Below are 14793 nucleotides of genomic sequence, written 5' to 3' on the forward strand. Positions count from 1 at the left end.
ACTTGGCATCCCATCTTCTGATGTCAACCTTGTGCCAGAGTCTGCTCCGGGTCCCACGTATGCTGCTGGACTGCACGCAGCGGTGGCAGCCCCACCGCGAGGCCTTCCCAACAAGTACTGCGATCTGGCCGCACTCCAAGGAGCATTACAGCTTCCCCTCTGCCTGCGCTCCCAGTTATTCCTTTTCATCTACACCCTCAGCTGTAAGCAAATCAACGTGCCAATCGCTTGGGACACATGGCTTAGTTTATACTTAAGACTTGCCATTCGGGTTTGTGCTTTGGACATTGATTTCTATTGTCTCAGCTATCACTCAACAAAAGGGCATTTAATTGCAGTCTCATTTAGTCTGGGGGGAGGAGGGGAACAACTTTTACCAGCCCTCTGATTGATGGCAGTCATTAGCACCTTCCAGCACAATGCCACTTATTAGAAGCCCCATTTCCATGGGAAGTTCATTGCCACACAAGTGAACTGGGGCTGCTGCTGCACTCTTTAACAACTCCAGAGACGTGAAATGAGTCTGCAAAAATGCATATACCAGCCACCCATTTATAAAGGGGAAACTTTGAAGATTAATGAAGTTTGAAGAAAGCTTCTTGAAAGAAAAAAGAGAAAATTTAGGAGAAAACTCACTGTTTCTGTTTCTTTTCTCGAGCACCACTATGTAGTTACTTAAATGGCTGTAAGAAAGCACCCAACCCGATCGACACTTAGGTACACACAGCTAACGCCAGGAAGCACTCAATATCCCCACACATCAAAGTTTATAATTGCATACCATGAAAGGCGGTGCTGAAGAATTCCATAAACTATTTTGCCCCTTATATGAGCATTTTCTATTTCCTTTGTGATGGAGGAATGAAGAAATTTAATATCCACATTCAATATCCTACATGTTCTGTAGAGCAATGAGCCACACACGCAATGTTCTAGCCAAACTGCTGACCGTGGACTTTCAGTACTCAGTTCATTTTATTAAAAAGCACAGGGATGCTAATCTTCCTTTCAAAGAAACAGACCTCAAGAAACAACCAGATCAGTGAAGGCTTCTTGAAAAGGAAATACCATCTTTTATCAGTCTAGTTATAAGGAACTTGCAGTAATTTCAGTAAAAGTCTAATATCTGCTTTGAAAATTATAATGATGTGAGTTATCAAAACGTTTAATCATCGCAGAATCTAAGACCAAGCCCATTTTGAACATCAAACCTTCCAGCCAGGCGTACAAACACGCCACGTATTATCAGACAAGCCTTTGTGCAGTTTTGGAAGCCTTTTCCATCGGGGAGGCAGCTTGGTAAGGCTGACTGCAGGGAGCTGACGCGTGGCCAAACACACGGCTCAGTTGTGGGAGCGCTCACCCCAGCCTGGCACAGAGGCCTTTGCATCCATAGAAAAGTGCTCCTGGCTACTCTCAGAGCACACCCTGTGTTTTCCACATAATTGATTTAAAATTTCATTGCAAAAATACAAAAACTTCTCTGCTATTATTTCCTTTTAGCAGGTTCACCCGTCCTCTGCAGGACGTTTCTCAGTGATACTCGTCTTCCCTCATGTATACTTCTAAGTGAGCTTAAATAGCTATTTTCATGCTTTCCCCTACATTTTGAAAAATCATGGTTTTAGGTAGATAAATGAATGTGCGTAGGAGGGAATATTTTTTTTTGTTTTAAAACAGCTGTCTTCATTGTTATTCATTTTGCAGCTCACATGCATGTAAAGCTGTATTTTGATCCCTCCCTTTCCCAATAGTTTCCAAGCGAAAGTAAAAACTTCATACAAAGAAGAAGCATGTAAAAAACAAAAACCAAAGAACAAAAACTACTCCCAAACTGGCATGCAGCCAGTTGCCAGCTAAATGATATTATACACTTGGTTTTCTTAACAAGGCTCTTTGCAAATTTTATTTTCCTCTCCCATTGTTTTGTTTCTCTTCAGTGTCAGACAGGAGACACGTGTTTCTCTTTCTGTAAAGGCTAAGTGCTACCTTCCCAAAAGTATAGTCCGTGGATAATTATTACCAGTAGTGGAGGGCTGACGTTTCAGCTGCAGAGACAATTCCAGAGAAATGCTTCATGTTACCCTCCAACCTCGTTCCAGACTGGAAGGAGCACTCCAGCAGCACTTCCAGGAATGTCACCAGTACCCAACAAGCACTCTAAATGGTTTTAAACTGATTAGCAGCTAAAGAACAGACCAAGGACTATGTTTGAGTAACCCCTCTGTCATTCTTCACTTCAGGTCTCTTTGGATGCTTAAGTTTAAAGAAAACTCTTAGCTGGACAAAGGGGTTTTACAAGCCAGTTTCTGAGAATCCTGTCAGGCCAATGTAGGCTAATTAATGTGAACAGGTCCTGAAAAAGAACTGGATCGAATCTCTCTGATTGTCCACAGAGATGCAGTCAAACCTGAACACCTTCGAGATTCAGTTTAATCACACATCTGCTCAGTGTCCCAGTGGGAGACTCAGAACCTAAGTGCAAAATTAGGGCAAGCGCTAGCACAGCAGTCAGCCGGAGCATCTTGCTGGCAGCGGTACAAACCTGCTCTCCTAGCAAACATACCAGCTATAAATAGGTTTATGAATACAGAACCTCTGCCAAGCTGCTCCTTCTTTCTTTTCTTTTTTCTTTCTTTCTTTTTTTTTTTTTTTTTGCTAATCTTTAATGCCTCTTGCAAAATTGCCTCCTAAAAGTTTTATCTCCATTAATAGTAATAAACATTTATTATATGCTTCAGCAACACTTGAAAGTTTTGAAGAATAACAACAAATTTGCTGAGAAAAATAGAACAATAATGTCCCCTTTAAAAAAGCCAAGTGTATTAAAAGAAAAAGCAAGCTTACCTGAAAAAATTCACATTAGAATTGCATGTGCACACCCTGCTTGGGAGAGAAGAGCTGACTTCTGCCGAGTCTTCAAGAGGGACACAGTGGTGTCTGGGGTTAATTGTGTCCAGCTGTGCTCCGAAGGTACCAGGCCAGCCCCAGACCTGAGCCCTCTGCTGTCACCGTCAGTCTTCTCAACTGGAACAACAGAAAATGACCTTAGCATGCATTGCTTCAGCTTCAAGACCCAATGACGGACATTTGCACTGGCTGCTAGAGATTCAATACAGCCTTATACAAAGGGAAAGCCATTAACACTGCTGTTGTCAATAAGCACGGTTCTCACTTGGCCTTTCCCAAGCAGAGGTGCCCTCTCAAGACATCTTGGGAAAATGCAAAGCCCTTGAAAGCTATTTACAAAGCATTCTAGATCTCCCTTGGAAGGGTCATGTTTCTTGAAGATAATGATAAATCCACAATAAACTTACTTAGACATCATCTATGGCAAGAACACTTTATGATAAGAATTTGACTTTGAGCTGTCAATGCTTGGCTGACCAAATAAACCAGTGCTAATTTCAAACAGAGGCATTAAACAAAGACTTAAATTACCTTGTACTTTCATCTACTCTCATTCTCTTGTGTTCCTTTTTTCCCCCTTTTCCCTCCCTACCCCTACATAGTTCATCATCCATTTTCAAGGATGGATGCCTAAATGAAGCCCTTTATTAAGTCTCAATTTTTAAAAGCAATGTCACCTTGCAGTTTCTTTTCACTTCAGAAATTAAATTCCAGGAGCATATTCTTGAAAAGCCTACATCTATACTTATTTCAACTTTCTGGGGAATAATTGAGTATGGAAAGTAAGACTTAGCCTGATGAAAATTTTATTTCCATTTAAAAATAAAGGGGAATGCATAGAAAAGAACTTTTTCCCCTGTCTCCCTCCTTTTTTCTCTTCTGAAAGGTGAAGACAAAGGAGACGCATTACAATTCCATTTTTTCTCTATCAAAAATCTCACTCACCACCACGTACTTAAGTGTTCAGGCAGTAGAGCAGGCCGCCAAATACTATACCACGTTCCTAGCAACCTGGCCTCGTGGGCCCTGCTCTGAGCAGGGTGTTGGACTGTATGTCCTCCAGTAGGCCCTTCCCAATCTAAGTTATCCTGTGACTTTTTTTTCTGAACAACTTGTTCCAGCAGCCCAATTCCATGAGAATTTTACATATGAAATCTCTTAAGAAGAGATTTTTAATCTCAAATTAGCAGAAGTATCTTCTCAGGTGTCATAAACTCAAAGGCCTTTAACACGTTTAGAGAAAACTAGCACTGTAAGAAAACTAAGCGAACAGATCGTAGGCCCTCATTTGGGCAGTGCTGAGAAAGAGCTTGGGGGGAAAATGGGCTAATATTTACTGTAGAAGAACTGCCACATTCACAAGAATACATTTTCTATCTGTGATTCGGGACATTGTTTTTAAAATCATCTCGAGCCCCAGTGTCACCTGGGTTGTGACAGATGTCACAACCATTTACAACAGAAGGAATGGGATTGCACACCTCACACCTCTCCCTGCCTGTGGTTCCCCAGGAACTGGGGTCACACAGCCCACAGCTCCTGCACCTCTGCCCGGCTCATGGTGACCTACACAGGCTGAGCCACAGAATTGGTTGGCAGGCTTACTGGGCAGCAAAGAGCTGACTTTTCAAAGAGACCCACAGAAGACAACTTGCTCGTGATTTTTTTCCCCCCAAATCCTTAATTATATGTATATATTTTGAATAATACTAGACCCAAGGCATGTAATACAGAAATTTCATTACTCTGTGTACCAGCTCTCATCGGAGAGGAATAAAAACAGAAATTAAAAGATAGGCTATCCAGGGAATAAAATTCAAGAATTCCAGCCCTAAGACACCATAAAGACAAGACATTAAAATATAATTTTTTCTACCATTAAGGAGGAAGAATGCCACAGAGGAAGTTCTCCTCAAGTCCAGCCTAATTTGTGTTACTCTTCAAAGCTTAATACTCATCCTCTCTATCCTTCTCTCTGTTTCCTTTCAGGAATTTCAGATACTTCTCCTTCTAGTCCCAGCATTCGGCACACTGGCCATCCAACTCCATCACTGCCGCCGGAACCACCGAGGCAAGAAAGGGCAAACACCCTCAACACACCACTAGACTGGGACTAACCAGGAGGGAGATGCACATCCTTTCTTCCTTCATTTTTCAAAAATCACAGGCACAATACAGCACATTTGCAGCTTTATTGTAATAACATGATTTCAAAGAAAAAATATCATCACCTGTTTTAAAGCTGAGTCTTTGCCTCACAGTCTAAAAAGAACTGTTTGAAACAGAGGATTTTTTCTTCAATACCCTCCCTATCGTTTGCTTTGAAGCTCATCATATTAATGAGAGCAGTTGAGGAGCTAAGTCAAGTTTAGGAATCCTGAGGAGAGCTGTACGTGACGCACATGTAGGTCTGTAGCAAGGATGCAGGTAAAATCACATCAGTAGGACTCCCAAGAACACGGAGTGCCTCAGAGCACAAGGGACAGACACCAGCTCACAAGCTGTCTCCCCAGCAGCTGGAAAGATGCTTTGCTCACTCCCTTGCAAAGGGGACAGACCAGGCTGCTCACACCTTCCAGGCTTACCCAGAAGATCATGAAGAGTATAGCATTATTATTTTTTTGTGTCCAATGCCATTTTTCAAATAAATTTAGGGGAATAAGCACCATTACACTTATAATCCACAATCACCTGCAGCGTGCCCTAAAGCAAGTCTCAGCTATTATTCTAGCTGGCTAGATGAAGGTCACTGACACTGCTAACACCTCTGACATTTTATAATCAATTGCCAGCATTTACAGAGGAGAAAATATCTCTGGCATTGAGCACACTTGGAAAGAAAGAAACTCATTTCAATTAATCTTAAGCTTGCTGTCTCTGATAGCCAAAACATGAAACGACGATGCAACCTAGCCAGCCAAATATTAGTGAGATTGGTTTCTGGCATCCAATGCCATATTCTGTTTGCATATAAACAACTGCAGTTTATCTGCCTCTTTAAAATAACTGCAATATGAATCATCATAAGGATAGCGGCAAAGAAACAGTCAAATACTTGTAATTGGAGAAAATATCATTTAATTCGCAAAGCAACTGACTACAAATACCAGACAAGCTAGCACTGAACACCTACTGGAGCATTCTCATACCTTGTGTGGCCACTCTTGGAAGAAATGCTGACCTTTCTGAAGCCCTCTGCTGCTAGAAAAGTCTGACATCGCATATTCATCCAGTGCCTGCTTTCATCTTGAGGAGAGGAACAGAGATTCCTACCCTTTAAACTATCCTTGAGTTTTAGTCAGATGTTGTATTTCCCCCCCTTGGAAGTGAGTATGGAGGACTTAGGAAGAGAGATTTCAAAACAATACTTTGTAAACAGTTCTCAAGTCCCCTTTGATTTATAAGCTGCCAAAATGTTGGATGAGTTCAGCAGCTGGGAAGCTCAAGATTTGACAGCTCTGCCCTTACTCAGTGGTTCAAAGTGGTTCAAAAGAATCACTTTGAATTAATGCAGAGCCTCAGAGAACATGGAGATCTCCAACTTAAAACCATAAAGACCACTGTTTCCGTTGAAATTCTTGTTTCTGAGAGTCCTTCCAGTGCTCCAGCTCCTAATACAAGCCATCACTCAGCTCTTGCTATTCACAGGAGCTAGTTGCCTTATGGGATAATGTTTGTGTCAAATACAATCGCTAAAGGCACTCCAATTTACACTAATAATTGTCATTAGGAAAAGAAAAAAATGATTGCATTTTTGTCAGAAAAGAACCGTTTCCCAATGTTTAGCATAGGCTGGATAATGGTCACAGGCAGCATCTTGGCTCAGCGGGAAGAACTGGTAGGTGGTAAATGAGAGTGCTGCAGAGGGGACAGATATTTTTCAAGGGGGGAGAGGGGAAAGTGTCTGCCGAAGGAGGCACCCTGACGGCACGAGATTTATGCATCCGCCCTCATGTCAGTCAGGGAGGAGGGAATCATTATGCAGGGCCAGCTGCAGGGGTGTGCGCTGCTGTCTGGAGAAATTAGAAGTCTAGCAATGAAAGATAAAGAAGGGAGAAATGACAGAGTGAATGAAAACCCCATGATAAACCCATTTAGGCTCTCTTCTCCCCAGGATGAAAGATGAAGTGTAATCTTTTTGGCATATATCTAGGCTGAGACTCAAACAAATATGCCTAAACATACACATGTGCACACCCCAGAGATGCGCACTGCCACTTTCCACCAAGATGACCACTAATTTCAAAGAGTACAAAGCAGGACTTCTTCTCCTGCACGGTGAGTTATATTCTGGGGAAAGATCTGAGCATGTGAAAACACTTCTGATTCCAGGAAGTCTCATCTGCTGCCGAATGCCTTCTTTGTTTAAATACCTTCGAAGCAATCCTTCCATTTGAATACCTCAGGGGAGTGGCAGTGGAAGGAAAGGGAGTGGAGAGATGACAGAAACACAAGACGCTGAAAAGCAGCGGAGCTCGGGCTTTGTTGTTTGGCTTAGAAGTTTCCAATTTCATGTGGCATTCCTGCACCGAAGAGAATTTGTGCCTAAGTCAGGCAGTTCTGCATAACTTCTTGTCCTAGTTAAGACAGAGTTTCTTTTTTTCCTTCATCAATATAGTCAAAGAAACAAAATACTCTTAATATTTTTTCATTATGCTTGTTAATAAAAACAGTGTTGAGTTAGGCTCTCGAGTCCTACTGGTATTGGCTAGCAAAGGAATAGCAAAAGAGTGAGCAAGAAAAACAATGGTCGTGAAAGCCCCTTGTTAAAATTCCACCCCTCAGCCTACCAAGGGATGTGTTTGGTAATTTTTCCTTCTGCCTGTCTTGATCATTACTAAAGCCTCAGGGCCTGTGAAATTCTTCCAAGAATGCTAATGCCCTGCAAGAAGCAAAACAGTAAGAAAAGGCAACTGTTCAATGAACATGTTCCTGAGGCAGGAGGGAGGGAGGATGCACTCTGATATTTTATTTTCAAGGTACATACACTGACCAATGGTGTTAGCCTGATTCTTTACCAGGAACAGAAAAAATAAATTTTGCCCAGCATGCCAACACTGTGACTTATGCCATTGTCTGTTCTTCAGTATAAGATCCATGAACAGTTTTATAAGAATGTTTTGTTCATGTACAAGCATAAGAATTAGAGAAAACAAAACAAAACAATTCTACAGTAGAAGTCTTCCTTTTCACAATGTATATATACATTCAGAAATGTGGCTATTTGCTTTTCTTTTAAAATACTTAGAAAAAAAAAATCCACTCTTGGTTTTTTTTTTTTTTTTTTTTTTTTTTTTTTCCTTGTACAAGGCAGCTCTTTAGCAATATTCTTTCTGGCTGTATGATCTATCAAAAGTTAAAGAGGATTATGCTGTCAGATTTCAGATTAATCACTGACCACATTTGTGACTACCTGCCATGTTACACAATCACTTACACCTGTACTCTGTGAGTCCAGCAGCTTAAAACACCCAACCTTCAGAGAAGTAATTCCACTCCCAAATCCATAGCTGGGGGAATTGAGACATTGAGTCATGGTGCAAATGGGGTACAAAAGTGGAGAACATGGCCCTCTGATGAATTAAAAACAAATGGAAATCACACACACGTAGGCTGAGGAAACGTAACTCTGAAGGCCAGTGTTTGATCAGTGTTACATAAAAAAGCAAAGGAATAAAACAGATTTTTACAGTGAACTACAAAACTAAAACTGCAAAATTCTTAAGCCACAAAACCATGTAATTGTCAAAGCACAAACAATACTTCTTACAGTAAGGCAGTTATGTTTCACACTTTTTCTAAGGAAAATAAGGATAGGCAAAGGTGTAATATTAATATCAATTCAGGAAATACGTTCCATAGTAAGATATCAAATATATTATGAAAGGAGAGAAAAGGAACATGGTTATTTATCTGGCTTGAAAATAGCACAGTGTCAAGTTAATTTAAAATTCAATTTCAGTTTAAAGCATTACAAGGAAGAGAGAACTCTATGTATCATAGGTTGTAAATTGAAATCCTAGCCAGGCTTTTGTCTGCCAACTAGTTGTGTATCAGCTATAAAGCCAGATTGTGGGCGCTTCTTTTAGGAGATTGGGATGCAAGGCTCTCATAAACCACATTCAGAGAACTTTGTCATTTACTGTTTCCAAAGGCATTTTATTTAAAGTTTCTCATATTCAGTTACTTAACTGAAAACTGCTTTTACAATAACCCTAAGGTAACTTGCACAACGTGAAGCGCAGCACAGAAAAGCGTGCAGGGCCCTACCCTTCAGGGGGAACCAGGAGGATCTCATAGGCATTCACACAAAACCAAATAAGCAAGAGCAATTTGTGAGCAAAAGCAGCTTTTAGCAGGACACAAAAAAAGGAGTGAGTCAAGGAAGAATTCTGTCTTCCAGCAGCCCCTCTCCAGCCCAGAGGCCTGGATGACGACAAAAATGCATGTATACCCCTGACCTCTGCTCCTCCAAACGGAAGGCAAAGAAAAGTGGCCCTGTATAGCAGCCATGGCTGTTTTTATTTAGTCTCATAGGCCTTCAATCTCACTGTACAAACGCTGCGAAATCTCCAAAGCTAGCTGAGGGAACAGACAACACCTTGGAAGGGTTTGTTTTTGGCGAAGTAGAATGTAAGGTGTACGCAGAACAGAAAGGCACTGAAATTTATCTCCACTGACACATCCACAGCTGGGAACAGTGGGAGCAGCTTTTTCACACTCACCTCACTCACTGCCATTTTGAAGATACGGGGAAAACACACTGGAGTTGATAGACAAGTGATTTCTAATTTCAGTAATGTCTTTTATTCTGCCTTTGCAAATTACATAATTCTGCATTTGTTTAAGAATGCTCATTACACATAATTACATTTGCATTTTTCATAAAACAATAATTTCCTAAATTTGTGGAGGTTTAAAAAAGCAAAGGAGTGAGGAATTTGATGGGGCATGAGATGGAAGAGTTATTTTCCCCTCCTTTTTAAAGAAATACATCCAGGCTTCCTCCTTCTCCCACAGCCGAGTTTGAGACCGTAGGTATGCTCCCAGTCTGCTTCTCACTTATATCCTCACCACTGGAATGGTTTATTCACATTTTTGCCTTACTATGCATTTTTGGACCTACAGCTCTGAAGTGGTTTTTCATACACTTTTTTTTCCACTGGCACTTACTCTGGAAACTGCCATCACTGCACCAATATTTATACACGTGGTGATACAAAAATATGCCATTTGCTTTGATGTGCAGGATATTTAGCAGTGATAAGAAATCCTACTGACATCATCATTATATGGTGGTATAATCAAAAGCTTTATGTCTGAAATACTCATTCAGTGTCCCTTGCAGAATGGCCAAAACAAGCCCCAGTGTTGCTTAAATTTCTGCAGAAATTAGGAAATGTGAAAAAAAAAAAAATCACCCAAACTACCCAAACTTAAAACTGCATCAGAACACAGCACAAGGACATTGCACACAAGAGCATACAATGCTTGCTTTCTTTCTGTGCTAGCCATTATGCAGCATGTGACTCTCCATTCTAATGCTATTTTATTAAAACATTTTTGGTAGCCAGATGTTGCCAACACAAGTCAGGAGGAGCTGAAGCTGAAAATGCCAGCCACTCCTAGATATAATCAAGGGACTAAACCAGCCCCTGTCAGGGATGTCCCACACGTGATGGTGGGAGCTTTCTGCAGAGGAGGCTTCAGTCTCTTTTGAGCCTGATGGAGGTTGGGAATTAGAGCTTTACTGGGCTCTGTACAAGCTGTTTGATACCATCTGATCACAAGATGGGCCCAAACATCCCACAAAGACGAGTAGAGATGATCTGACACAGACACAAAACATTATTAAAAGGCTTGCCCTTCAAAAAAGGTTGGGTAATATGATGAAATGCTGGATAAAACACCAGCCTACAGCGCATGTTAAAGAAAGCAGTAGCTCAGCAGAAGAGTGCCAGCAGACTAAGACTTAGCATTTTCAGTCCTTTCATCTTTAAAAACTAAACAGATTGTTTCTGTTTTAAAATGATTTTAAATGTTCTCTTTACTTTTGGTTTGCACACAAATAATAAAGAAACTTCATATGTTCCAATATTGTGCTAAAAAAGTGGTTAAAGTTTTCTACAAATTGGAAGTATTTCAGAAAAAAAAAAAAAAAAAAGATATATATAAAAAAAAAAACCCAAAATATATAATCAAGTTCTTTGAAGTCACTTTCTGCTCTACTCAGACTTTCATACTAATTGGTGAGTTTCTCATTTCATCTTCTCAGGCACAGATAATTTCTAAATGATTGAGATTTAGGATGCACTATTTTAATACTAATGGTGTACTTAAATGAGGTCAGATTTTAATAAAATTCTAGGCATTCATGATAGAGAAAGGCTTACACTTGGGGGTATATTTTTACAAAAAAAAAAAAAAGGTAGGCTGCTGTATTATAAAATGAGTCAACTCAGATAATTATGTAATCACTATTCATGATAATCCCACTACTAAGTGTCATGAAAAAACACCAAAAATATATAAACCCTCAATACTCACATGAAAAGCCTTGCAGGTCCATTCTTTCCTCATTCTTAGCTTATATGCAAAACCCTCAGTAAATAGATGCATTAGGGAGTGTTAACAGGTTACTTAGGATTAACGGAATCAATTCTAATTTGGCCAGTAAAAACCTTGACCACTCCAAACTTGTTCATTTTCCAAATTAACAGCAATTAAACCTCAATAAATTCAACAAGGAGAAGTGCAAAGTCCTGCATCTGGAGAGGAACAAGCCCAAGCATCAGGACATGCCTGGGACCACCTAGAAAGCAACTCTGCAGAAAGGAGGGGCTTGGTGGACAACTAGTTGAACATGAGTCAGCAGTGTGCCCTTGCTACAAAAAAAAAGCTGATAGTACCCTGCTGTATTAAACAAAGCACTGCCATCAGGTTGAAGAGAGATCTTTCCTCTCTATTCAACACTAGTGAGGTCACTCTTGGAGTGCTGTGTCCAATTCTGGGCTCTCCAAGACAAAAGATACATGGACATCCTGGAAAGAGTCCAATATAGGGCCAGAAGATGATGATGAGACTGCAGCAGCTCTCCTCTGAGGAAAGGTTGAATGAGCTGGGCCTGTTCAGCCTGGAGAAGAGGAGAATTGGGGAGATCTCATCAACGTCTATGAATACTTAAAGGGAAGGTGCAGAGCAGACAGAACCAGCAGTGCCCAGTGCCATGACAAGAGGCAGTGGGCACAAACTGGAACACAAGAAGTGTCACCTGAACATCAGGAAGCTCTTCTGTGCTGCACAGGTGATGGAGCACAGGTTGCCAAGAGGCTGTAGAGTCTCCTCCATGGAGATCTTCAAATGCCTGGATGTGGGCCTGGGCACCCTGTTCTGGGTGTTCCTGCTGGAGCAGGGGTTGGAAAAACAGACCCAGAGGTCCCTGCAAACCCAGCCATTCTGTGAATTCAGGAGCCATGTTAGGACTAACATTCTAATTTTAGGATTAATATTTTAAAATCTGTATCTTGCCTTTGGAATACATAATGATGAAAACATAATTTACTATTACTAGTGCATTGGTGCTAATACCTGCACAAATGTTGTAACAGACCTTTTTCAGTAGAGAATTATTTGCAGAGCTAGTTTAAGGTTGCAAATAAGACTGTAGTATGTCCAGAGGTTAGGCTTTAAACAGCTTAGCAATGGCCTAGAGATGTAATCTTTTAGAAGTATAGTAGCTTCAGCCTTGCACTGATTTTCCCACGGAAATGCAATCAATTAATATTTGAGTTTTAGTTGTATCCAAACCACTTCTTCAATAGTTTCAAGTGCCACAGTCATTTCCAGCAGCTCTTTTTAAGCAGCTAACAACATGAAAAATTTAAACAGACAAGAATGCTTTATTCCTTTGCCATTCCTGAGTGCATTGTGACTGCTGTTGCTGGGTGCTTTCCTCCTTCACTTGGGCCATGTCCAGGTCCCCCTCTCTGGGAGGTATCCCTGACCCACATTCAAAGGAGGACTTTGTGGTGGGCTTCTGTGGTTTATGCAAAGAGCTGAGATCACCTGCAACTCTGCTCTCTCCATGTTAAGGACAGAGCCTGCAATGACTGAGGCCTCAATGTAAAGCACTGTTTGTTCAAAACAGAAACAATGCAAAGGAAATTCCAAATGCAACAAGCAGTTAATACATCTGCATGGCTCACGAGGAGTCATATGCCTTCTGCATGAAAGTCCTGGAAGGGTTTCTCTGCTTGCTCAACTGTGAATTGGGATTGTGTCTCAGAGCTATCATTTGCTGCTGTTTGAAGTCCTCTTTCCACATCTTAAATGAGGGCAGAATATATCCTCCATAGGAAAAAGTGTTTTCAGAACCTACAGAAAGTGTTTTACCACCTCACATATTCAGCCTGGAGCACAAAGTCCAAGAAAGCCTAGAGAAACAGATGCAAGTGCAACCTGCCAGCGCTACAGGCGCTGACAATGCTGTGACTCCATAGCATCTGCTGCTGTCCATATTGATTGTGCCTGTTACCCTGAGTGAGGGGAACCTGTATTCTACACCTCTAACCCACCTGTTCCTGCAATACTGAAACACGAACTCAGATGGATTTTTGTATGTTCCTATCAGTCTTCCAAGTATTTTCCATAGATTCAACTGAGAAGTTAGTTGATGCACTACTTCAATCTTAATTTTCTCATAAATATTATGCAAAGGCATCATAGAAGAAAACCTATTAAATTCTCAGAACTGCACTACAGTCAGTCTGAAGAGGTGTCCTCCTCTTGCCAAGTATTAACCAGCTCATGAGCACTGCGTGTCCAGCAAAGAAACTCTTGCTTAAGGCAAAGCATTACTGCCAGGGTACAAACATGTCATGACTGCACATTATTACGCTCCTTCAAACATAGCCTCACCTAATCTTGTGCTGAAATCTATTAGCTCCAGCTAGAGAATAAATGTTATTGTAATGAATAAATAAATATCTTCCAAATAAATAAGAAAGAGAGGCTTTTGCCTTTGCCAAGGAACGATTACAGGGAACTTGCGTGCAGACAGCATGGCCATTCCTCGCTGCAGAACGCATCGCTGTCACAGCATATGACTCTCGTGTAATACTGCATTAGAGACAGAAAGTCAAATAATCTCTTTTGCTTTGATGAAAGCATGAGGAAGTGGACTCAGATAAAAGCAGGGAGTAATCTGTTTAAACAGCTTGGGTCCAAAGTTGAAATTAAACAAAATCAATAACAAATACAAGCTTGCTGCTGGAGAATCTGCTTTGAGCACGATGTAAAAAAGAGATGAAATGTGCCTACAAAGATATTTCATGTCATAATATCCTATACGAGAAGGGAGCACAGACCTTCCACTGCTTTAATTACATGTATTTATTTATTTAGTTATGCCTCTCTACAATTTCCACTATTTGCCAGTAATGGTGCAGTTAAAGAAGCTTTTGGGTAATCGAGAGGTAATGATATTAGAGTAAATTAAGATTTATTAGAAGAACAAAGAAAGAAAACAGATAATGAAAGCTCTCATCTGTTTCCACTATTTAGCCCCAATGTTTGGTGGCACAGTTCTGGCACATATCTATTCAGGTCAGGTTTTTAGCTCAGCTCCTGTTGTGTGCAGAGGTAGCACAGAAATGCTTGCATCTATGCTGTCACAAAATGGTTTTTAAAGAACTGGCCATGCACGCTTTGGGGAAGACACGGTTCAGCAAGTCTTTTGTGCTTTTTTAAGGGAAAGAAAAAATACGCAACTTCTGTTTACTTGGTAGGAGTAATAATACCTTCCCACTCCATGGAAGATTCGGTGTACATATCTATAAAGACGACAAAAGAAATGTTGACAGAACAAGTGAATATTGCATCTGC

At 40.8% G+C, this 14793-nt stretch overlaps 1 protein-coding gene across 6 annotated transcripts in view; it reads right to left on the reverse strand.

Annotated features, from left to right (window-relative positions):
• The window catches only part of PLXNB2 (plexin B2), a 250023-nt gene that overhangs the window by 170802 nt on the left and 64428 nt on the right, over positions 1-14793 (reverse strand). For all 6 annotated transcript variants that reach the window (XM_090136759.1, XM_031614992.2, XM_031614983.2 and 3 more), the window contains one exon: positions 2848-3027. The gene's annotated coding sequence lies outside the window, so the exon portion shown is untranslated. The remainder of the gene's footprint in view (positions 1-2847; positions 3028-14793) is intronic.

Source organism: Phasianus colchicus, chromosome 1 (assembly GCF_987193195.1).
Source record: "Phasianus colchicus chromosome 1, bPhaCol1.hap1.1, whole genome shotgun sequence".
Classification (NCBI taxonomy): Eukaryota; Metazoa; Chordata; class Aves; order Galliformes; family Phasianidae; genus Phasianus; species Phasianus colchicus.